Source organism: Meleagris gallopavo, chromosome Z (genome assembly GCF_905368555.1).
Source record: "Meleagris gallopavo chromosome Z, MGAL_WU_HG_1.1, whole genome shotgun sequence".
Taxonomy (NCBI): Eukaryota; Metazoa; Chordata; class Aves; order Galliformes; family Phasianidae; genus Meleagris; species Meleagris gallopavo.
In genome coordinates, this window is record NC_139435.1 from 14,247,029 (window position 1) to 14,272,431 (window position 25,403).

At 38.3% G+C, this 25,403-nt stretch overlaps 1 protein-coding gene across 3 annotated transcripts in view; it reads right to left on the reverse strand.

Moving 5' to 3' along the window:
* FGF10 (fibroblast growth factor 10) overlaps positions 1-25,403 on the reverse strand; it is a 59,415-nt gene that overhangs the window by 32,439 nt on the left and 1,573 nt on the right. The window lies entirely within an intron of this gene.

Sequence of the window (25,403 nt, forward strand, 5' to 3'; positions counted from 1 at the left end):
AGAAAACTGAATTGGTGTAATTTTACAGTAAAAGAGAATTAATAAGATGCCTCCTGGCTTGCAAATAACATCCACAATTTAGGGTAAGCTTTTTTTTTTTTTAAATGCAACAGCAGAAAATTAATTTTGTTTTGCTTGCTATTTTACTAGGAAAAAGGAAGCTGAATTCACTAGGTGCTTGCTTGTACGCATAATTACACTTAGTTTTAAAATCCAGCTTCAGTTTACTAATGCTTGTGACTGTAAGGACAACTTGACTTGAACCAAGATGAAAAGAATGATGAATTACAACAGATTTGTTTTAGTGTACATGGTCCTACTGACTTGCTTTCCTTTTCATCTTTTTTCTCTTAAACAGTACCCACCAAAGAAAACCTGAGTAGCATCATCTGAATGGCATGAAAGATAGTATTTAGCACCTTAATTTAGAATTAAGACTTAACTCTTCCCTCCTGTTTTGTTTCTACTTTCATTACACTAGTCATTTATGAAATAACAAAATATAATGAGATGTCAGGTTAGGTCCACCTAGTAGAAAGCACACAGTCATGTCACTTTAAGCTGCAAAAATAACAAAATACTTTGGAAACAAACTTAGAAACAAAAATCCAAACTTATGCCAGATCATGCACATTCATGTGCCATTGTTAGGTTTTCTATGAAAATCCACACCTTTAATAGATTTTACATTTCAACATCATACCATATTATTAAAGGCTACTTTTTTAGAAAGAATTTTCACCTGTGGGGTTGAAATCTCCAATGAGTTCCATAGAATAAAGCAAAAATTCTTAACATATTGATGTCTACAGTCCACTTAGGTCTCATCTGGCAGAAAAATACTCAGTGCAAATTTCAAGAGAAGCAAAGGTGATTCTCTGCTCTCTCCAGCCACAGCATTTGCGACTGCAATGGAAATCAGTCTGCAGTGAAGGAGAATGCTGTGTGTTAAATGCCTCTCACTCCCTAGGTCATAGGTGGGGACAGTAAGTAGGAACGATACCTTACTCTTCCCCTTTTCTCCCACAGTGTACAAACAATATCTCCTCCAAGTAAGAGAATAAGTGGTATTTTTTCAGAGAGGCATCTTCTGAGCTGAGGTCTGTAATACTGAATTAGGACCAAAAAGCTTTTCAGGCCCTTGTAGTTTAATAATAACAAAAGGCAGACACATATTTAAATTCTACGTTTCAGTTCATATGTTAATATAATAAGGTATATGACACTCTATTTGGTCTGGCCAACCTTTATATAACGGAAGGCATTTTCAAACTGGCATTTATCAATTTCAGAGTGACCATGTTACTCTCATAATTTTGTGCCATGAATTATGTACTGAGCAGTGTAGACTTTAGACCTGACAAGGATGCTAGAATTTGACTGCTGCCTGCCCCTTGCTATGTGTGCAGTGCGTTCATTTGCAGGAGTCAGCCAGAGGACTCTGCTTTTGTTGGGTCTTCTCTGCTTTCTGCATGGCTGAGGTTTTCTACCCTCAAAGAGTCAACAATTTGTTTCCAGGCTGGAGTTTGCAATGAAAGTACTGGTGCCAGGATTTTGTCCATGCTATTCTGCCTTAAGTCAGGATGAGGAAACTTTCAAAATAATTATCCAATTTTAAAGACAAAAAGTAGCAAATGGGTATCCAAGGAGCTGTAAGGTTCAACATAGGCTATTTCCTCATACGGTTAATATTGGCCTACAAATACCAGGCCTAAGTTTAGCAGTGATTAAGATTGAAAACTCTGCAGAGCAGAAGAGAAATAAATCTGTACTGAGGAAAACTGCTGTGGTGGGAAAGCTGCCCTCTACACATTACCACCCACAAAGCCATATGGGGATTCCGTGGATAAATATGTGACTGCTAGCAAGAGAGCTGGGTGGGAAACAATTTCTCTACCCAGGAAACATTTCAAGATTTCAAAAGTGTTCCCACTCTGCACCAACGAGGCTTACCAAGCCACTGCTACCAATGGAATCAGAACAGACAGTATTTGTGTCCCAAGTAAAATATAAAATAAAACAGATAATGAAAAGATATGTTTCAAAAGCCACAGATTTAGAAAAACAACAACGAACCACCAACATAAAACCTTCTTACTGCTAGAGTCTGCGAATAAAGTAAGAATACTAAAAACCTAATCAGAGTATTGGAAGCCTGGCAAAAATATCGTAGAGGAGAGTGGACAGAGCTCTGAAGAGCTAACGCACACTTTTGATTTCTCTTTTTAAATGCAAATTCTGTAGTGTGACAGCATGATGTCATTGGATTGCTTAGTATGGAAGTGAGGGTATCCCAGATATCATGGGACTGATACAGTTCACCATAACCGAGCTGGTGGCCTGTGATCTGTTCCTTTCTTTATTGATAGCCCTGTGACAGAGGCACAACAAAATGTAGCTGTTCCCGACCACACACTACTGACCATTTCACAAACGGAATTCCATTTCCCTGTCAAGGAGATGTTGATGTGAGGTCCTTCAGTGCCTCTCTCACTCACTTGAATGAAAAGTTTTCATCATGGACTGATGACAACTTCACATGAAAACTTCATTAGCAGACTGTCCATTAAGTATTTGATCCTGTAGCCTAGAAATGCGCTTGACAAATTCTATTTCTTACAAGTGAAAAATAAGTATTTCCCTAACAAGAAAATAAAATCTGAACTATTGTGTGAAATGCAAGTTTTCCATAAGGACTTCATAAGGTGTGAAGAGACCAGCTCCCTTTACATCTGCCATAACCTTGTTATCTTCCATTGCTAGCATATAGCCAGAGGAAATCTGGAGTCAGTACAGAACACAAACGCAGAACGATGCAAACAGCATTGATGATAACAGGTGATTTCCCACATTTTAAACAGTTATTTATGTGAAAATCTTGAAATTTTGAAAACTTCATGGAGAAAAAATGATGGCTTCACTGACTACATTACTACTCCAGCTAATATGCACTGTTATTTATCTTGCAGACAGAAGCTGATTATAATATTCTGCTCCATCACATGCAAATCTCTAGAGTACTTTCAATGGTTCCTGTGCTTCCAGTACATTAACTAACTTATGTTGCTATAGCTTTGAAAATTGGAAATATAAATAGCAAATATAATGCAGCATAACAGGTTGTTTAATATTGCTTTTTTTCATAGCTGTGGTACGTCAAATATTATACATGTAAAATTCAGGCTGGTGAAGTGTTCTTGCTCTGAATTTCCTTGACACGCCTTATAGAGAAAAGAAAATAATACTTTCTCCACAGTATTCTGATCCTTAAAAAGGAAGAACATACACGACAGCCATCTTCTGTAAGGATAAAAGACACCTCAGAATACTAGGTTTGAAGGCAATGCTGCAAAATTCCTACTGTGTATGTAGGAAAGAAGGCATCAAAGCACACTGATGAGCTTGAGTATCCGATGTATACAATGCAAATATTTTAGTAGCAATGAAACACTGTCCAGCTGTCTTTTCTAAGCTTTCAATCCAGTCTAGCAGGAAGCCAAATGGTCCTCGGCTGTTACAAAAATTTGGTGACATCTGAAAGAAGTGGTGTGCTCAGTTAGACAGACAGGTTTTGCATGGGAATATGTCGTATTAGGAAAGTTATAAAACAGCTGGAGTTTTAATACAGAATCTGTGATGGATAAAATCCAGGGCTACTGGCTCTGCTACTGCCTGCCCTTAGTCACACCACCTCCATTCAACCAACATATGCAACGTATTAACAATCCAATAATTAGTATGCATTCCTGTCTGCTACTTAAAACTTCACTCCCAGATGCTGCTTTGGTCTGATCTCAATTTTATTACCTTTGATGATTCCCTGCACTTTGTAATACTAATCTCCATTGCTATTCATTAGACTGAGCAGTGGTTAGGCAGAAACTAGCTGGACCAGGTTTCTAACAGGAATGCCCTTGCTTTTATTTCATGTGGCTAACTTCTGCCAATAACTGCAAGTCCTTCCTCCATCTCCTCTGCAGTGTGTTCGTGTACTAGTTAGGCAAAACAATAGCATCCATAAGAACAAAAACAGGCAGCTAGATAACAGGCTAAATAAATAACTAGTAAGAACAAAAAGAAATCCAAAAAGTTATTTCCAGGAAACTACCCTGAGTAGGATAACATCCATTATTAAATCTTGTTTGTACACAAACACACACACTCTTTGACTCCCCATGGCTTCACAGCTGCACTCATAATGCCACTAGGCACCTAATACTTTCCAACAGCTGGGCAGTCAGACCTGGCTATCTTGTTTACATAAATATGTCTGCTAGAAAAATACTAATGACAAGCACATTAGCATTTCAAAAATAATTTTAAGTAATCAAATCACTTGTCTTTCTTATTGTTCTGGGACTTACCTCACCTTTTTTTATCCACTCCTAACAATTTTCTTGCAATGTATGAGAGATAAGTGAAATTACTTGGCATATCTTTCTGGATAGCATCTATAAATGCTTGAATGTGTGAAAAACTTTACACATTTGGACTATCAACGTATGCCCGAAGGCTTAGCTTGCAGCATAAGGATGTTAAATTTCTTTTAATTTAAAATACATACAGAGGTAAAGATTTCATACAAATATAACCAGTCAAGATTTGGCTCGGGTTTTAATGCAAATACTGCCTTAAAAGACCTTTGCCTGCCTCTTTGCTTGTTGCTGTCTCAAAATAAGAAATAAAAGGGAAAGAAAACATCACCTATCATGTAACAACTGGAATATTCATGATAAAGCCAGAAACTGAGGCATAGTAGATCTTGACTGTAAGGACCATTTTAGGATCAACTTGTTGCAAGTGTTTGTATATACCTCCCAAAAGAGAACAGGGTTGGTATTTTTTTCTATGTGGAAATCTTTCTAAAACTTGAATTTGCTTTTAACAATTTTATTCAGTGAAACCCAACAGGAAAGATAAAACTTGGAAGAATGGGGGGTGTACATCTAGACTGACATCAAAACAATTGCATGAGCCCTTTACAACTACAGTTGTTGATTTTTAGACAGCTTTATTTTATTTGAAACTGGCTTAAATACATCATGTTTTCAAATACTGACCTCGATTATTTTTTCCTAGATGACAGTTTAATTTCATTTTCAAATTTTTGATATTTCAAACTAGTTTCAATCTTTTTTTCTGATATGTAATTTGGAAATGTGTTGTCTATCATTGTACAGTCAACATGAATTTCAGAATGGTGCAAGGGTTTAAGTTCTGTTACCCATAAAAAGCAATTTTTCAAAACGGGTATTTCACATCACTTTCTGTTTCAGGATACATCTTATGCTGCTCTACTTACCGATGAGATGGAATAAACAAACAAAAACAACAAGCTACTCACATTCCTCAGATCGGGCAATGACTAATTAAGTGTTAACATTCATGAATGGTGTCAAACCAAACAAGGGACGAATGGAGCTTGTTTGCCACACTCTTAATCAAAATACTACTTATGAAACATCTCACTGGTCATCTTGATAATGGAAAAATAAACAAAAAACATAACTCATAATAGCTGGCGTGTGCAGATTTTGCACGAGTGAAACTGCCTTGGCAATGTTCAAGGAGACCAAAGCTGATCCTGCAAACTGCTCCTTCTAAGTAATACCCTCCAGAAAATTATCAAAGTGACTACGGTACAGCTTTGATTTAAAATGGAAAAGGCTGCATAAGTAGATATGCTAATTCCCATGATCTGTCTTCAACACTGAATATCTAACTCTTTTATTTCGACTTGCACAATGGGCTAAAAGATTGTTTTCCTACTGCATGATTCTAGGAACAGCAACATCTCACCTGTACATAAAGGAAGCTGGTAACACAGATTATTGCTTGGAAGGAGTAAAAATGTCTCTTTAGACTATTCTATTCTAAAGCACACTGTTTCCAAGCTGTCTTTTTAAAAAATCAAAATTCGATTTAACACCACTGCAAAATTTCAGTAATTTCATTAACCAGACTACCTAGCACTCTTATTACACAACACACTAGATGATATAAACATAATTTTTGGCACATGTGTATTTTAATTTAAAACTGAAGTTGGACAGCACAATGCAACATTTGGCAAATCAGCCTTATCTTGGCTTTTGTAGTAACAATGTCTAAACAAAAGTAGACATTTACTGGCAACAGCAAACAGCAGAACTTGTGTCTTTTCCTTTTCACAATTCACAGTATCATGCCGGCATTTGTTATACATTTCTAAGCACATTTTGACAGCTAAAAATGTCCCACGTCGTATCTCAATGTAATGGCTGTTTTACATTATATTTTTATATCTAATCCACTTAAAAAAAAAAAGATGATCCAATTATTTTAGGTACAAAAGAATTCCTTAGAAATACTGGTAATTAAATCTAGCAACCTGGAGAATTCGTTGAGTGTCCTATGATTTTTTTTTTAGTGATCTCATACAGGCAAATTCAAGACAGCTCCTATGCAAGCAATGTCCAAGTTGCTTAAGCATACGGGCCATATCAAACAGATGTAAAAGATTATTGTGCTGCTGCTCTGAAGAAGCAGGAATGAGGTGAGACAGAAGTGAATTGCCACGCTTTAAGCTCACTGGCTGACCTTCCAACCCTTCCTCAACTTGTTCCTGCATACTCCAAAGCATAAAGCTGCCTCTTCTCTTCAAAAAGATTAAGGAAATTGCTGTTAGAATGTAAGAAAACATCATAAAAAGAGATGGAGGGAAGTAGGTACTTACACATTCCTTTCTCTATTTTACATAGGAGATCACTGATTTCAGCAAGTTTGGGTTGAAATGAAACAGCATTAAAGGAGATATGATTGTTCTCAGGGACACTTTTTGTCTAAAAAACATATGCTTTCTGTTTTTATCTGAAAACCTGCAAGGATTATGTTTAAAAGAGCAATGTTTACCAGAATGTTTATACTACACTCCTGAAAACGCTTTTTGTTTAAGCAGTTTTTACTATTTTCCCAATGAAAATTAGCTTCTGGGTCTATAAATTTTCATGGGTGAACAGACAAAAACTGGTTTTAAACTAGTGAAATGCAATTACAGAATGTCAGAAATTATTGGAAAGCAGAACATATGCAGGTGTTCTACCTAAATTACTTCAAGGGATTATTAAAAAAAATGAAAAAGAAAAAATTTACTTCAAGTAAAAAAGTAAAAAGTAGATGTAAAAGACTGTAGGTGCTAAATATTTAGAAGATATGTAGGAATATTTGTCCCTGTATATATCCACACACAGTACATGCAGCTGACCAACCTTATTTGAATGCGTCCATTAATCAACCAAAATACACATCTATGTGTGAAGTCTTTAAAACTCAAGCAGACAGAGCATGGGATGGGCAACAGCAGCTCCACTGCTTTCCTAATGATAGCTTCTCCTTAATTGTTTACGTATTGAGAGTGCCAATTGATGTGGATAGTACTGGAAACTTTAAGACATAATTAACCTCTGAAGCCTCTTAATGCAGTTTCACCTATAATCTACAGTTCTGTATCAGAGGAAAGCACAGTGCTTGTTCAGGCCCAATTGCAGCAATTCACAGAGAAGTCACTGATTAAAGCCAGACATGCAGACAGTAAAGGAAAATGAGAACAGAAAAAAAAATTTCATGTGGTGCCCATTATCTCCATATATCAGATGCAGTGGTCCAAACATCTTCTGTGACATCTTGATGTATCAGGAAAGTGCTAAGAATAGCTCTAGTTGATATATCTATCTTAGGATGTCAGGAACAAGTGAAATTATACCTAAAGGCTTTGGGAAATACTGTAGTGAAAGGGTCTGTCACAATATGGGAAGAAAACAAAACCCAGCACATTGCTCTCATCCCTCCTTGACACAGAAGCAGGAGACCAGTATGGATTTTATCGAATGTAAATGCACAGCCAGAAAAAGGACAAGGGTTTTTTAAAGTGTTTTTCTAGACACAAATAGATCTTCCTGAAAAATGTCCTGGTTCCTCAGTCTTTACTATACCCAGAACTAATGGCTGTTGCCTTCTATGCCTGAAAAAATGTCATGAGGAGAAGACAAGAATAGCTCCTAATGATTACCTTAAAATCATTGATAAACACAATAGAATGAAGCCAAGGAAGTAAAGATCAGTCTCTTCCCTAGACTTTTTTCTGTGTTTAGCAAAGAAATTGATTACTTTGGCAAATGACTTCTGAATTTTTATCTGTTTACTCCCCAATTTCTTCCTTATTTCAAAATAACCTATATGTATAATTTTTATGACTAAACATTATTTCATTCGAGAGTGTAACATTTCACTTTATTTCTCACAGAAAAAATGGATTTCAATATGATTTTCAATTTAACTTTCTTAAAACTATGATAACACTTATTTTGTGGGTGGAAAATGCTTTGGCATATCAACATCTTTCAGAAAGCATGAAAAATTAGCTCCTTCCCAAAACCACCCATAAGACAATACACCCCTTTTGAATTTAAATAAAACCTCATATGCTGAATCAAGAGGAATAAAATGCTGTGAGATAAATTGATGGTTCGCCTTTGCGTACATTAGCTATATTCTTACCATCACATCTCTCTTAACAGTGAACTTTAGCATTTTCAACTCTTTGCCCTGTTAAAAGTAACGTAAGCCAGATCCATTTCTATGTCCACATTTCTTTCATTTGTTGGGTAGAGAGCAGTATTTGCAACACAACACATGTAAAGTCTGTCTAGGGGATTTGCTAGTTTTGGCATTATTAGAGGTCTTCTTAGTAGTCATTTCATGCAGCAGCAAGGAATTGTTTGTGTGAGTCCTGAGCACTGAGGACAAAACGTGGCCTGGAGTACGGGTGTGCAGGTTTAAGATCAGGCTCCAAGAAGCAGTTATATGTGGGCAGGAGAATGGAAACAAAATCTTAGAAGGAAAAAAAGCATGTTTATACAGAGCCATTCAGAGCAAGAATTCCCTCTATATGCACCAATCCCCCTGCTTCTCTCCCCCCTAAAAAATCCAACTTCTCCAGAGAAGATATTAAATGTATTAACATTAAAGATACTTGAAAAGCATACAGCTTGGTTCCAGAATGCAACACATGGATTAATATGATCCATCAAGATGTGTACTGTAGTAGACCATGTGGATGTAGCTTTGTTGCTTTGTGTCCAGAAGTAGTAGCAAAAAGGAGAGACCCAGCACACTGGACTCCGCTCAGCAATGAACCTGAAATTCTAAGCTTAAAAGAAAAAAAAAAAACCACAGAGAATAACTGTTCTCTGTGTATACACTGTGATGGGAAAATCTAGAAAGCTATTGAGCCATGAACATTAGTGGCAAAAGAGAATCACAGAATCATAGAATCACAAGGTCGGGAAAGACCTATAAGATCATCTAGTCCAACCGTCTTCTCACTACCACTGCTACCACAAGCACTAAACCATCTCACATCTCCTCGTCCAGACACCTCTTGAACACTTCCAGGGACGGCGACTCCATGACCTCTCTGGGCAGGCCATTCCAATGCCCCAAGAGTGATTCCAATGCCTCCAAGAGTGGAAGGAGTAGCATTGACTATAAATACATTTTGAGAATTATGTGTAACATGTAGAGGAATGAGGTCACATAACAGCCAGCTAAGGCATATCACGAGCAGAACCTATCTGTTGTTAATGGAACTTGTTAAAATTCTGAACAGATTTATATGACAAATACTGGTGATAAGAGAGGCTTCATTAGGATTTTCAGGAGGTTTTTTCTGGTCCTACATTCCTATGCCTTGACCCATTTTTATTTAACAGACACACACACTGACCATGCCCATGGTGGGACTGTGCACACAACAGAACACCCCAGTTGCAGTAAGCCACACAGATGATGCAAAAAAAGATGCCAGATGAAGATACATATATTAATTTTTGATACTGATTCACTAGCAGCATGTTACGTGGTTTTGCAGAACTTCTCTGCTCTAGGCAAAGAACCACAAAATCACTTCTTTCAAAACTACTGCTCTCAAACTGCCAAAAATGTCAGGTGGGAGAGACCATCTGGAAGTGCCCATCAGGCGGATGAGGGAGTGATCTGGAGCTATAGTAAAGATGTTGCTGATACCATACATAGACTCCTGCTTCATAGAAGTTGTCTGTTGAAGCTATCCAGTAGGAATGGTTCCAATATTAGTGTTTTGGCTTTGAAGTTTATGCAGATAAAGAGAAGATAATTTCCAAGGTAGTTGTTGGACAAAAAAGATGAGGAGTTTATCGTGTGAATTCAAGAGTGCTCCTGCTTCCCCATCAGTTATTCTGCAGCTTGCAGTACAAAGAACTCTGTTTTAATTTCCTTTTCCTCTTTATCCCACAACTGACCTTTTCTTTTGGCTATTTCAGCCTTCTGCAAAGCTGACATCTGTAACCTCTTCCAGGATTGGCACAACCCATAAAATCAACTGATATTTTTTCCTGGACTAGGTTCTAAGGTGGTATTAGTACTTTTACAAGGAGATGAAATGATTCTCTTGATAGAAATTGAAATCCCAGTGTGAAAAAAATTGCCTATTTTACCTTGCCAATTTGAAAGAAATATGAAGAATGCATAATTGAGATTCTGGACACTCAGATACAGGGTCAAAACTCTAGTCCTCTCTGTTGAAAATATAAATGATTCTGGTGATTTTATAACAAATGACAGTGCTGCTAGCATTCTCTTTACTTTCTTCCTTCTAAAAACTCTGGAGTCTCTGTTATGAGTCATGACTAAAGAATAAAAAAGTTTATATACCAGCCAGTCTAGATGCGCTCTCTCAAAGGCAACACCAGATATTTCAAAGGACTGAAAATTTCTTCTGTAAAATTCTGTACAATTCTTCCTGGATACAACATGGAGTCTAATCTCACTGCCTCACTTTATGGTCTCAGCTGCTGAGAAGTCTAGAAATTCCAATGTGTCTGATTTAAGCAGGAATGAAGATGATCTTTCCTGCACTGACAGAAAAGCCTTCTATCTCCAGCTGTTCACCATCATCCCCAGATGTAGCTTAGCTGCTCTCCATACACTTCAGTATACACTTGGCTTTAGATAGTATCTTGCATTTAAGCCAGTAGTTAAACTGGGTGGCTTTGCATAAGGGAAATTATGGACTGCTCACAAAAGCTGATGATTTAGTAAACTTCAGTAGAGGAGTTACCACAGATTGCTGGAGGGTTTCTCCTCTACAACTGTTAAAGTCTTCCCAGAGTCTTGGGTGTCTAACTGTCTTAGCAACTGGTCTTCATTTTTTTTTAAATATCAGACCTATTTTCCTTTCTTTCTGTAGGCAATTTTCTTTTGTTCCTGGATGCTTCTTCAATTACATCTCTTCAGCACTAACTCCTCCACAGAAGCTTAAGAATGTGAGGATGAAGTAATTAAAATTTTGAATTTAGAATCCATGTGCAAGATCTGCTTGTTCTCAGGCAGTGCACCCTTGGAAGGACAGACTCTCCTCAGCTGATATCAGTGGTGATTAAATTAGCAGTACTTAAAATATTTATCCTTAATCATAAAACAAATTAAGTTTTCAAACTTGTATCTTCCTAAGAATAGCTTATGTACTATCAGTAGAGCCTAGGCTTTGCTCATTAGTGACATCTTGCTTTCAAAAAATTTTTAATTTTCTCATATCCAGTGGTTGTAGGATTCTTATCAAGAGAAGTAATCTTCTAAGATCTCTGTCTCCAGACAGATTTTTATCGCCCATTTTCAATCACTTTTGTAAACTTTTCTGCTTCCTTTATTTTTAATTAGTGTTAAAGTCATCATTTATTCTCTCATACATATACATCTACGTTGCAGACATAATCTACAATAAAAACAAAACAGCTAAGCATTACCTTTTAATTCCCATTTCTACAAAGAACATTAACATCACCCTTTGTGTTGTTGTATTGAACATAAAATTAGGAACAAAGTAAAATAATCAATCCAGGGTTTTTGTGTGGAATAAACTTGACTAAAGATAAAAGAGAAAAAAATCCAGGTCTTTAAAATACTCTGAAAAGGAGGGAATAATATAGCTGTATTTCAAGGTTTGTTTAGCCAACCCCTATGGAGATGAATTTGTCTAACACTGAACACTAAGCTCTTTAACACAGTATTTATAGATTTTCTTTAAGAATTAAGTGTGTTAGTACTTATTACTTAAATTTTTGCTGCAACTCAAGAAAATTTCTGCCACTATTTTAAAAGAAAAACACACCTGGAGCTGGTGCTCCAAGTGTGGGAGTATCACTGCAGTAAAACAGCCAGCTGGGCTAACGTAGGACTTCGTAATACTGTCATTCTATAGAGAGCTATAATGCAGTTGAAAAGTTTACCTTACTTTACCACTTATTTTTGTTTAGAGGTACTTTCATTTTTGGTCCCTAATGGAAGCCAATTAGAAAAACAGGGGCAAGAGGTTAGACATACATCTGGTCTCTCTGTTTAGCATAGAGGTTTGTCTTTCGCATGTTGCTGATGGTAATTTATAAGGAGGGGCTCCAATGAAAAGAAAAACTTCTGCACCATGATACTGGCATATTCTTCTGCTATGAAAATGGAATCTTCCGTTTCTCACTTGACATTTGAAATAGTGCTGCCATAAAAACTCATATTTTTCAGCAATCTGTTTAATTGGTGGAGTCAAGAAAAAGGTGAAGAAATAAGACAGATCTTACTTGAACTGACACTGTTTAAAAAGTAGGCTATGGCAGGCAGGCATGGCTCTCATTATGTTTAAGTGAATTAGTCTGTTTCCTTTAAAAAAAAAAAGGAGGGGTGGGTGGGGGAAGAGAGATTAACAAGCCACCAAAGGCCTGCTGTAAGATTTTGACACTTTTAGTGGCTTGTGACATATGACTTGTGATTATAAGCTCTCCTTCAAAATCAGAAAACAAATCTACCATTTGGACAAAGAATGCAAAAACAACAACAAAAACCCAAGCCAATCAACAAGAAACTCTGCTACAAGGTCATCTTAACTAGAATTCATTAGAAGGTATTTATTGGAACTAGAGGAAGAGATAAATTCTTTAAAGGACTAAACTTTGAGATTATTGTAAGATATCTACAAGTCTCTAGCATTTGTCATGCTCTGTTGGGTAAGGTTCCATATGCCACATTCCTCCTGGAGGGATTAATCCCATGTCTTCAAATAATGCAATAATGGAGATTTCTACTTATTTACAACATGTACATCATGAGAGGTTTTACATCATAAACCTGGTAGAGTAAAGCCTTGGAGGTTCTCATGGCAGTAGCTACCCAAGGATTAGATCTGAAAATATAAGTGTGCTTATGGGTTATTAGAGCCTTCACAGATTCTAAGGAAACAATCTTATGAAGTACATTACATGCATCATCATGAAAGCTACTTTTGCAATATCAGTACATCAGGGAGTGTGCAACAGTAGTTTTTCATGCAGAAAAGCCATAGCTTGAGACATAACACACATCTGTGAACGAATAGCTTATATGTATTTATAACTAACTACTAAGCAGAAAGTGTGATGTGGTGAGTGGTCTTAAATGAACTATTTTTGAAAATGATTAGATTTCATATACTGAGAGAAAAAAAAGATTCCAAAACTACTATTAAAAGATATTTAGTTGAAAAGCCAACAATATGAATGTTAGAATACACAAGACTGCTGTTTAGTCAAACACCAACAGTATGTTCCCATCCCCACATGGACTTAATGAGAAGTGTCTGGTAACCCCAGCTATATCTTATTATACTAACCACAAGGTAATAGATAGTAGTGAGATGTTTTCATGTATTGCTTTTCCTGCTTATTCTTACAGACACTTCCTGAGTCTGTGTTGGTGTGTGAGCACAAGTACTCATATCCTTTACATCTGTGCCTCCCTATTCAAGGATTTTACACCATGACTAAGGTTTGGAGATCCATGGCAAAGAGAGCAATCCCATCAACACAGCAGCAACATTTTTTGTAGTGTTATTCAATATAATAGTTCAGATAGCACTAAAGATCTTTTTCAACCTGAGCACTATCATTACATTTTAAAAATTTATTTCATTTTGGTCACAGCAAGTACTAGATTTTAGCCTGTGCTGGCAAGCTAGATTGGTTTGTTATACACTGAGTGCAGTTGAAAAATAAAAAGGTTACTTCTGCTGACCTTTCTGGTCTACTGTGTACATTTATGAACTCAGCAAAACCAAAAGAGTTCCACAGAAAAATTATTATAGATATTTTACAATAGTGTTTTTTTCTAAATCCTCATATTTGCAAAATGTTTCCTGTTTCATAAGCAGAATCAGCTGCAAGCAGAGTCCACAAATGCATGTGTGGCAGAACTGAAGGAATAAAGCAAGCATAGTGAATTTTAAGCAAATCTGGATAATGCTTTGAGGAATTATTTGGTGTGTGGTCTGAGGCAAGAAGCCACAGAGAGGAGGAAGTTAATCTTATGTACTCCCCAGCTGCAGATATGTCTTTTTCAGAGCAGACTGCAGCAGGAGACACAGAAGAAATGACCAAAAGACCAGATTAATACCACATGAGTCAAGTGTCAGCCTCATTATATGTGTTTTCACTAAAGTTGAAAAGACTTAAACTTGGATGGCTGTCATTTCAAAGAGAACTTGTGACATGTAAAAGTAACAGTAATAAATTAAACTGAAAGAATAATGCCTATGACACCAAAGGGAAGATATCAATAATAAAAATGGTAAGAGAATAAATAAATAATAAAAAAAACCAGACACGTAGATAATTCTAGTAGCTTAACTCCAAGAGATAGGCAATATTTCAGAGCAACTGAGGTAGTCTCAGGAATGTGTAATAGGACCAAATATTAAAATTACTAGGCAAACTTCATGCTCAAGTTTCTTTGACTGATAGGCCAAGCTAAGGAAAAGAGAGTGGAACTGCTTACTTTAACTGTTTAATCATGGAATTGATATCAATCTTTGAGCTGAAATATCCTTATGTTCAGATCCTTAAGGTAAACTCAAATTTGACACCTTTTATGATTTTAATGATCACGCAGCACACCAAGGTCTCAGCTCAGCTCGGCAGAAGGGCAGATCCAATTTGTGCCTACACCCACCCTGTTTGTTAGGAGCTGTTTTGCCATTCACCTTTGTTTTTTTGCTATGCAACAAATGCACTGAGTTATATTGACAGTGCTTGCAAGAGAAGCTACAGAATGTTTATTTTCCAGGGAAATACTACGTTTTTCTTGATAAAAAGACAAGCACATTTGCTGGAGTTAAGAAGTCAGTTTCATCTTCTATTCCTTACGTCCAAAATTTTCTGAAGAAAAAGAATTATTGAGTTGCTGGTGAGCTTTCTTTCTGGCACTTATCACAGTGTTACTGGTGTGTTTCACAAATAATTTGTTTTTATAAGAGCCTTGCCCATGTAGGAAACAATACTATTCTGATTTTATAAGCAGCAAAGAGACAGAGAGAGCTTAGAGTCAAATATGTGTATGAATTCTATGTACAGTAGACAAAAATCTGTATAGAACCTGATATTTCACAGTATCTAACACTCTATGGCGCTTCACATACTCAGGATTTACTACCCATAGACTATTATTGTGCCAAATTATTCACTTTTCTTCCTTTTCTCTTTGAAATAAACACATTTCTTCTGTGTTGCTTAACCATCAGCAGGAGGAGCATGAAGAACTCAAAAGAGTTCTACCGCTTCCTTTATACCTAGTCTGTTTTCACCTCCTGTGTTGAAGGATATGAACATTTTGTTCCACACATTCCCAGGTCATTTTTCTGGCCCTTATACACTTCAGCCTTGTTTTAATCAAAAATTCCATAACGGTCTTTAAGAGCCTTTCTGAAGTTTGTATGAATAATTGCTTCTTCAAAGAATGCTGGTGTTAGATCTGCTTTCACACAACTTCAGTTGCAACCTCAAAGAGTAGCTGTTCTATAGGTATATAACCCAACTGAAATGCATTTCCTCATTCAAACACCACAGCAATCTATGTCACACATTGCATTTACTAGTAATAATCTATATATGTCTTCCGTACTGTGATCCTAAAATGTTTTCAGTAATGTCAGTGGGTTCAGTCCTGTAGCTCTTTAATATACAACAATCCTCAGCTCTGAATCAACTGGCTCATGACATATAAGAAAAGAAAGAACCTAAATGTACCTCTAAATGCCATGGAATATACAGATGTGGCTTTTAATTCCACCCTTCGGCTATTTGAGCATTTGAAGATGTGAGACAAATGATCCAGTTCTCTGCAAAAGGGTTGGAACAGAGATTTTTTTGTTGGTATTGTCTTCCTTCCCCTATCCTGCAGTATTTCCCACAGCATGTTTGCCATAGGAAACATTGCCATTGCCAGATTGGATAGATGGCCAATCCGCATAATTTCAGCATCACACCCAATCTTCCTTGACCTAGGATTACGGCTGCCCACAAAGCAAAATCCAATAGAATCACCAAAACTGCTTTAACTGATTCAAGTACTGGCTCTCAGAAAAGGTGTCTTTTGCAGCTATCATCACTAACTTCAGTTAATTGTGTTTTGGCTCATTAAGCAGTTTAAACTATGAGTTGTCTTAATGACTGTGAGTCATTGCTTGTGTGGGCTCACGAGTCTTTGGAAGCAGAGGTGATGCCCTTCTGTTGATAAAATATACACAACATGTTCATAACAATTGCCATACTTGCACATGTGTCTTCCCTCAGCATCTTTACCTATGTACAGAAAAGCTGGCATGATCATTTTGTTCCATTATTTACATGCTAATCTCTTTCTAAGCTATTTCTGGAAGAACAAGGTAAAGTTATAAAAGAGCTTGCAACAGTCTGGATGTCTGGTTCTACCTCAGAGCACTTCATGACACTTCTTCTCCAGTTAACACATAGTTGTGTCCAGCCTCTTGATCGAATCCTAGTTAATGGTAGCAGCAAAACCTTACATGTATCTCTTGGTGAAGGTTATCTTTTCAGCATCTGAAGAGCTGAGCATTCTGATACCTTGAAGTAGACTCGCTACAAGCAGACACTGCTCAGCTCACATGGTTAGCTCTAGAATCATTCTTCTGCTTCTTTTCACATCACTGTCAGTTTCGCAGCTACATATTCTCAGTGAGTACTCTATTAGTGTCTGTATTCCAAATGCTATCAGTAGCACTTTGACAAGGGAAAGGTGTTCCGTTGTCAGGACATGAGCCATCTGCACTGCACCACTTCCCCTGAAGAAGGGGAAAAGGGTACAGTGATGTCAGCTAAGGTTAAATTTACTGCAGGTTATTGGATTCTTCCTGTGGATGAGAGGGGTGCTTCCAGATCATCATGGCTATCACTTTCAATTTTTACCCCCAGAAATCCACAGGGAAAAGTGAGTGCCTGGGAAATAAAAAGTGAATTAAATGTGTTCTGTTGCTGTCAAAGGCTGCTTCAGTGAATGCATTTATTACAATGTAAAAATGCCTGAAAAAAAAACAGCATTAAAACCACAGTCTTATTAACAGCTCATCATTTTAAACACTGCAATCCTCTATTCTGTTCTAGAGCATACACTCTTATGGTCACTGTAGCAACAGTTGCTGAATATGAGCTTGTTGCTAGGCAACTACTTCAGAATTTAAGGATAAGCTTACAAAATATGATATACTTGATAATATTAAACCTATCAGTCATAAAAAATATTGTATTCCACCTCCAAAAGATTAAACATCTAAGAAATCTAGGGATATTTTTATCTCCATCAGGTGTGTGTTTCTCATAATAAAAATAGGAGGTAGTACGAGGATAGTAAAAAGCTGAAGAAAACAAACAAACCAAAACTGCATTTTTTTCTTCTTTAACACAAATTTGTTTGTGACCACTTCCAAGGGCAAGGATGACCACCATTCCACTTGCAAATAGTCAGTGTCAACTCTGACATTAGGAGCAAAGCAGGTTACTAACCCTCAGGAAGAGAATAATCTGAGTAAGAGAACCTCAGAGCATGTATCAAACTGCATCTACAGAATAGAGTCAGAGAAGATAGAATGGAAGTGGGGTGGGGAGAATTTATATCCCAATGCCAATCACATGCTAATAAGCAAAGTTAATAGGCATGTTAATGAGTTTGTGGCTTTGTAGATTCAAGCTGTGAGCAAACTGATGATGCAGAGAGATGAGATGGGTGATTCACCTCTGTATGGAACCTGCCTTAGCAGAGAGTTGGACTAGATGATCTCCAGAGGTCCCTTCCAGCCCCTATGAGTCTGTGATTCAGTATTAGTGAATTGATTACTGCCAAAATGGGAGGTCATGTTCCCCTCTTCCACTTCTGACATATGCTGCCCTTATTTCTTTCTTGTCATCCTTTCTGAGTTGCTCTGGCACTCTAATGTAGGCATGGTATCATTGATTTATACCCAGTCTCCACTTAGCACCATCCCTTAACTGCAGTTAAAGAGCAACCTAAATGCTTATAAAATACTTTAGCGTCCCCTCCCCAGTTCCCACATACTGCCATCAGTCTGTAGTTTCCAGAGATGTGCATTAGAAATCTGAAAGAAAACAAACATTCACTTGATTTCTATGCGACGTGTTGAATCTGTAGTATCAGTGAAGGAAAGAGCAAATGCAGCCAGACCCCTTAAATCCTGTTTTCACCCCTGCTCCCCCATAGGGTAAATCACTAACCCTAAAAAACAACCAACTTTGTCCATCACACATTCAACCACTGAACGAATATGCATTATTCTGATTTACTAAATCAAATTTTATGAAAGATCTGATCATTGTTTTTGTATAAAATTCATACTGATAATATCTATAGCCTTTTTCTCTCTTGCACAACATCAGAAGTCAGAGGGAGAGGGAGAAAGGATTAAACTTCTTGTTGTAATTTCAACATTTCCTTTTTCTGGAAAGTCAGACTCAATGCGTGTGAAAATTCCTCTTTAACTGTAGAAGATATACACTACTGACAGATTATTTAGAGGTAAATGTGAAAGGGGACAGGCTAATAATACCTTAGGCTGACTATAAAATAGGGGAATGCTTTACAGCTGACACTGTGAGTATATCAACCCAGTAATTGGATGCACGTGTTGGTAGCAGTAAAAAGGCACTGTCCAGTTGTCCACCTTACATGGGAATCTACTTTGAGTGTATTCTTTGATTTACTGTCGCAATTAGAACTGAATGTTCAAAGAAAGAACGTAAGTGACCTAATTTAAAAGCAAAGACTGACCTGGCTCACTCACAAACCTTTCTTTCCCTTGCAACTTCCATTTGTTGCACTGTACTCACAAAGTAGCAAAATCGGTTTTAATAATCCATTCAGCTAATGAATTCAGTTTTAATATCCATCCAATTATTAAAAAGAAAGCCACTTACTCCTCACTCCTCTCCCTGAAGCTTTTCATTTTCTCCATAAAAAACAGAGAGCTTTCCCAGGCTTTTCAAAACTTCATGTAACAGTGTTTCCTGTCTCCCTTTTACTGTGTTGTAACCAACAGAGATGTTTTAACAACAAACTGGCTCTAGCAACAAATGACATTAATACTGGTAGAAAAGAATCTTTTCAGTTCAGGAGACCAGTGTTTCCAAGTATCATTAAAGTACTTCTTTGCATTCAAAGTACATGAACAATGAAGAGTGTGAGATATAAGTACTGCACGAAAAGAAGTTGTTGAAGCAGAAGAAGGAAAATCTGTTTGAAAGTACATGCATTTAGAGTAGCAGTACTACTATGCCTACCAACGAAGATATACAAGCGTGCTCACATTCCTAAAAGCATCCTCCACTTCTGATCCGATAGTTTATTTTTCAGAGTCCAAAGCAAGCAATGCTTTCTTCTCCATACAGTGTAATCTAGCTGATGTTGGCTGTTAATGCTGAATAACGTTCAAACTACTGGTGCTGCTGAAAGCATCAGAAGTTCCTAGATGAAAAAGCCCAGATACAAGGGTAATGTTCGCTACCTTACAGTAACTCCAAGCAAATTCAGCAGCTGTTCAAGATGTACAAACTGATTTTTTTGGTGAGGAAACAGACCCTAAGATCTTGATTCAGAGAACTCTTCTGAAAACTGAGAAGAACAAAAACAAGCCATGAAAACAGCATTGTAATAAACCCAAAGTTGACTGAATTGTTTCTCTGGTTTGCTTACACTATTGCTACCATCCCAAATTTCAGATTTATGAATAAATGTACAATATTTATTACAAAACTTTCTCCTATTAAGAACTTTCCTTATGTCATTATGTTACTCACTCAGAGGAAATATGAGGCAACATCCATGAGAGAAGATATTGCTCTGTGTTCTCCCAAGTACCTGCTACCCTTAACTTCAGACACAGGCAAACAAGACTTGCTAATAGGAGGGTTTTTTTCTTTTCCAAAATGAAAGGTTCTGTGGATGAAATTAAAACTCCCCTACTGCAGAATCTGATTGAACTCCCATGTGAAGAAAAAAGACCTCTATTGAAACACACAGCTCAAACACATCTGAAAGTCATCTTAAAATGCTTTATTTCAAAACAGAGTATCTTATCCTATGAATGAATGCATCCAAGATGTTTCAAAAGAGTGAGCATATTCTAGGGAGCTCACTAAGCTAAGACAGCCTTCAAGGGAAGTTCTCACTGTGCCATACCTGAGAATCCGCCTACCAGAACAGCGGCACTCCCTTTCTGAGCCATTCCTCTTGCTCTCACTCTTCTGAGGTTTTAAGAAGAACAAATTTTCCACTGCCCCTAACCCCTTTGTTTTTGTCACATGGCTACAGGTTAGATTTATGAAGACAAAAAGCCTTCTTGCACCTGTGTATTCTGAGCAGATTTATGATAGGGCTACAGTATCAGCACGGAGGGTCCGCAAGGCAGGAATGCAGCAAGGGTAATAGGAGAGTGTCATGTAGACATTAAATAGTACAATTCTTTCCACATTCATAAATTGTAAGTGCCTAAGGTTGTACACTGCCAGACATAAATTTTGTAACTGAGTTGTGGGGAGGGAAGGGGTGGGAAGTGACTTAAATTGAGAAATCAACTCCATAAAAACATAAATTTCACATTTAAAGACAAAACAAACAAATGAGAAGATTCAAATTACTTCAGTAAGGCAGTACTATTTCCTATTTAAAACATTTTTAATTCATAGAAAAATAAAGGGTCTCTAAAAAAAGTAAAGCAATAATACACATGGCTTCTAACCTTCTCCAGAAAAAAATGGAGAAAAGTTCTCACATTAATTTGGAAGCAGCAATTTGTAAGGAGTCCATAATCCCAAACAGCTAGCTTGAACAACTGTGATAGGAAAATAGCATATTTTACTGACAAATCTACTAATCTAATCTGCTTTGAGCTGCATATCTGAGATTATTGTACCTACAAAGGTTTGAGGTATGAAAAAAAAAAAACAAAAAAAAAAAATATCAACCAAACAACAACAACAAAAAAAACCAAACCACCAACTATCAAGTTGAGTATGCTTAATCAGAACTCTTTTAATGCTATCTGTGTGTATGTAGCCCATTATTTGGCATTATGTGTTTTTATACATCATGTACCCTTAAAATCTCCAACACTGATGATCTGTGTATTTAGCAATTATATCTTATGGGCTGCAGAATGAGGCTCTGCTATTTCTAGCTGTTATTCACTACGTTGCTGACCCAAACCCCCAATAACTAAAGCAAAACAAAAGACTATCAGGAACATCAGGACATCCTAAAGCCGTACATACAAGATAATTGCATATTCAGGGAAAAAAGCCTGGAACAGGTCAGCCTGTGATCAGTAGCTAATTATTTCATGCTAGCTCTCCCTGGGAACGCTCTTACTCTGCACTCGCAGCGTCTTTGCACTGTTTGGTTTCATTCATTTTCGAAGCTCTGAGAGAGCCAAATAATCTGTCAGGTGGTGTAAACCCTTCTAGCTTTGCTTGAGCTAAATCAGCGCACGGAGCTGAGGACTCAGTCCGTTCTCTCCTGCCTCGTCTGGCAGAGGTGGCACCAGGCAGTGGCTGTGCCGCCACCTACCGTAGGCTTTGCATAGCACCGCTTGGTCCGCAGGAACCGTTCCGCTAATTCTTCCTACTGAGATGCAGCCTCGGCCACGCAGCCTCCGCTCCCAAATCACACATCTACCTAACGGCCTCGTCCTGCAGTCCTCACTCGGGCTCAACTCACGCTGCAGAATGCAGGTTAGCTGCTGCTAATTAAGCATCACATACTGCGTGACCATTCTTCAACTAAGGTCTGTGCTGTAAATGGAAAGGTCACGAGCTTCATAGACTTTTAATTGCCTTGAAAGTCAATTAAAAAGAGCATATTACTCAAAAATATGTTGAAGTTTTCCTGTGCTGGTTTACGTCATGTGGTCCCAATGCTTGCTGCCCTTCAAACCCAAAGACTTCCTCCCTCTTTCTAGATGGAGGACAGGTCTGAATCTGGACATGTGCAGCTCTCTCCATTTTTACATAAGGCTAAAGATCCTGTTGGTTATCCCAGATGTCAGGTTGCAGCAAAAACATTCTGACTACTCATTGGAGAGTTTTGGGATTTGTTTTCCCCTCCACAAATACTTCAATCTCCAGAAAGCAGTACAGCTGCCTATCAGCTGCCCTGGTTCATGCATGCAAAGGTCCCCAACAAAAACGGGCAAGGGACTTGACAGCTGTGGTGCTGAGGAATGAGTTAGTACTTTAGTACTGAGCTGTTGCATTTCAAAGACCAAGCTTTGGCTACAAGAATCAATAGAACAAAATCTGCAAAGGGTCCTGCTTGCATCTACTGACAAACACACTCCAGCTCTGCTATATGCTGCTTCCTCCAACCTTCTGACAGCGTTGTCAGCAGCCACCTCCGTTCCTCCTGCCCTATAGGTAGAGAAAGACTGGTGGAAGAGTTCCAGGCAATCAAGTTGGAAAGCATCTGCCAAAGTAAACTTTTATTTAGTGCACTCTATGCAATACTTACACAGCAGAGCTACTAATGCTTCTTGAACAATTTTAAAGGCTCAGAACTATATTCTGTGTTTATTCTGACTTTCTCCAACTGTTCTTCTTACTTGATAGTGCTTATCTGGCAGACAGCCATGAAAGCTGTTGCCTAATTACACTACATATCATGATCTTAGAGCACTGCAGATAAGGCTTCATGTCAGCATAAATGGATTCTAAACATTAGTGTAAGAGAAAATCAGCCCCCAAATTAAATTTCAAGCACAATCTTGTGTTCCAGTAGTCACTATTACGAGTCTAGGGAAGCAGGGTATTAAAGGCAGAGCTCCTATTAGGGATTAAATAGCCTTTGATTCTAAGTAGGCTCCAGTTCAGGGAGCTGGCTGGCCAACACTTTATGCATTGCGGACATTTATTCACATGTAATCACACATTTTTAAATTACCTTAACGATACCACATACTTGCATGGAATCAGCCTGGCTGGGAATTGTGGTGGCATTGTGGCATTCTGATTACACAGATACAGGAGGTGTTGATAGGTAGAGATTTTGAGTCACTTGCAACCTTTACTGCGCAGACATCTTTGAAATTAAGATCCAGCAGATAAAGGGTCTCAGTCCATGTGCTTTTACAGAAAACACAACTTCACACTGCAAATTATTGTAAGTATTAAAAGAGTAAGATGATACAACTGTTTGATCTGTCTTCTGCTAGCAGAAGCCTAATTGTTCTTTGCTGCAGTACGTTACATATAACAAGTTGCAAGTGGGTTAGCTAACTGCATGCTGTAGGACAACAGGAGTCCCTTCTTCACGGCATGTGAACTTGAGAGACAGGATACAACTACGTATAACACAGCGATTGGTTTGCATTTATATGGAATACATTCTTCCCTCTTTCAGTGGATGCTCTGCAGATGTGAAAAAAATAACCATGACATCTCCAAGAATGTCAATTATCTTTCTGATGCATTGATTGGAATCTAGGAAAACCAATCATATCCCACAGTTACACAGAGTTGTTTTTTGCATGCAGACTGAAAGTAGAAAGATGTATATATATGCATTTTGGTTTATTCTTCCCCTTACTGGTCAGATCTCACAGGAACTCATGAATGTTTGCAGCTTTTCTCACTGAACAGCTCTGCTGGCTTAGTGTGACCGCTCAGAAGAGCATTTACCTCTTTGAATGCACTATTGTCAGGTTGGGCTCCTCACAGACCGTGCTGCAGCAGTGTTCTATGCAGCATGGCTTTGTGTTTGCAGAGATGCACACAAAGATTTCAGAATCCTGTATTTGGGGAACCATGCTGTCTTCTACGAAAAACAATGATCTAAGAGATACAGTGTAAGACCTGGTTCTAAACAAACTTGTTAAAGTGTTCAGTGCAGCTCTGTTTTTCAAGAACTTGACTTTCTATGAAATACAAAAGGAAGCTGCCTTGACATCTAAAGCCTTTACAAACGTTATGCTCATGATAAAGTACAAAGTTGCAATGTGGAGCAAATGAAGCAGTGACATACGATAGATACATCAGCCTTCTCCTCCCTACTTCTATGCCTACATTATAATAGAAATACAGCAGAATTAACCGTGATGGCTGTCATACAGAAGGGCAACCTGCTGAAGTACTCTGTACTTGACACATTAGCTAGCCAGAGAGCTACTTAAGCCTCATCAAGTTGTTTTAATTTAACAAATTTATCCCCAGGTTTTTCTGGATTTATGAAGAACAATCCCATGTCTAAGAAGTGGAGCTCCACCACTGGAGCCCAACATTCGCAAAACAGAGCTGACTTTTCAGCATGCTCCTGAAGTGGGATGCAGTCACTGAAAGAGTTACTATGCAATATATTGTGATTTACTACAGTTGCTTCAGTTTGAGACTGCACAGGCAAGAAAACCGAATGAAGCTTACATTTCCAGCACTGACAGCCAGAAATACATTACCAGAAGCACGCTATTACTAAAAACCTAATTAGTCCTGCAGAAAGTCTCGAAAGCACAGCCATGGGAACAGCCGCACGACTTTTACTTTGAAACCGCTTCTCTCCGGGCAGAGACTGACAATGAGAAGCGTGTGAGGTCCGCGCGGTCCCGCCGCAGCCGCTCGCCATGCAGCGCTCCGGCTCCGGCGCTGCCGCCCGAGGAGCCTCTGCCCGGGGGGAGCGCGGGGCGGACGGCCCCGGTGCGGCGCGGGGAGGAGTGCGTGCGTGGGGGAAATCGATGCATTGTCTTAATAGCGAGTTCTCGTCAAGGCGCGTTAATGACAGGGGATAATGATTTTCATATTCGGCAGACAATGCTCCCCCCCAACACACGCTCCGCGCCACATCCTCACAAATCTTTCTAATTTGCTCTTCTGCCAGGCAGAGAAACAAACCGTGCTCGGCGAAGCCACTTGCAAAACAAACGCGGCCGGGGAGATCTGCGCGCCCGTGCCGGCGGCAGCTCCCGGAGGAGCCCACCTCGAACAGCCCCCCGCGCCCCCTGCCCCGCTCCCTCCCGGGCCGGGGCT